This window comes from Bison bison, unplaced genomic scaffold (assembly GCF_000754665.1).
Source record: "Bison bison bison isolate TAMUID 2011002044 unplaced genomic scaffold, Bison_UMD1.0 scf7180017864080, whole genome shotgun sequence".
NCBI classification, from domain to species: domain Eukaryota; kingdom Metazoa; phylum Chordata; class Mammalia; order Artiodactyla; family Bovidae; genus Bison; species Bison bison.
Window position 1 is genome coordinate 395,997 of NW_011494652.1, and position 1,011 is coordinate 397,007.

The following is a 1,011-nucleotide window of genomic DNA, read 5'->3' on the forward strand; positions in this document are numbered from 1 at the left end:
GAGAGGCGGGGTGTCTGCTAAAGGGTGAGTGTCCCAGAGCCGGAAATGCAGGCCGTAGCAGGGTGGGGGCTGCAGACGGCGGGAGCTGGCGGGTGAAGCCGTCAACACCCCTGTCTCAGGTCCCCTTCCTGCTCCCCGCAGGTTCAGGGTGGCGAGCGGGCGCCTGCCCAGTTCCGGAACGCCTGGGCCCTTGGCCTCATGAGGCTCAAGGGCCCATGTGAGACCCGGCAACCTCTCGCCTCTCAGGATGGTCAGGACTAAGGGGCGGCGGGCGCAGGCAGCTGGGTGCTCAGCGGGGCCGGGCCAGGAGGAGGCTGGGGGCTGGGGGCTGGGGGGCAGTGGGAGGAAGGGGCCGGCCCCACTCCTGCCTCGGGTGCATGTCCGGCCCCGCAGGCGGCTGTGTCCATCACATGCTCGGTCCCACCCCTGCGGCCGGCACCCCTTCGCCTCAGCGCTTGTCGGCTCTTCTGCTGGTTTTGGTTTGGGTGGTTTTGAGCTGCCTTTAAGCTGAGCTCAGACAGGAAAGGAAACCATGTGAGCTGTCGGGCCTGGTTGGGTGACTGTGCTTTTGAGTTTCTAAAGACAAATGATTTTAAATCCTTTTCTGCTCTTCAGAGTGGTGTTTGACCAGGTTCTGTCTCTGTTAGCCGTAGGGTCTCAGTAGCACCGTCTTTCCTTGTGCTGGTCTGTTTTCCTCACGAGATGGTCGGAGCTTTGACTTGGGGTCTGGTGGCTCCAGGTCTGAATCTTCAGCAGCTGAGATGCCTTGAGGTTCTCAGTGTCCACAAGGGAGTGAAGGGGTGAGGCTGGCGTGGCGAGCTGACACCGGAGCCCCACGTGTTGCCCATGTGGAGTGGGGGGTCTGCTGTCCCCAGGACGCTGGCCCTGGTGGGGTCTCCTTCCTTGTCAGGGTCTGACTGGGACTGGGTGCCCAACTGGGAAGGCCTGTCCTGGAGCGCTGGCAGAGAGGGCGGCGGGGGAGTCTCAGTGCTTGGGGTGGGGGGGGGGGCA

The 1,011-nt window shown here is 63.7% G+C and overlaps 1 protein-coding gene across 1 annotated transcript in view; it reads left to right on the plus strand.

Moving 5' to 3' along the window:
- TOLLIP (toll interacting protein) overlaps positions 1 to 1,011 on the plus strand; it is a 19,010-nt gene that overhangs the window by 13,943 nt on the left and 4,056 nt on the right. The gene's annotated exons all lie outside the window — the stretch shown is intronic.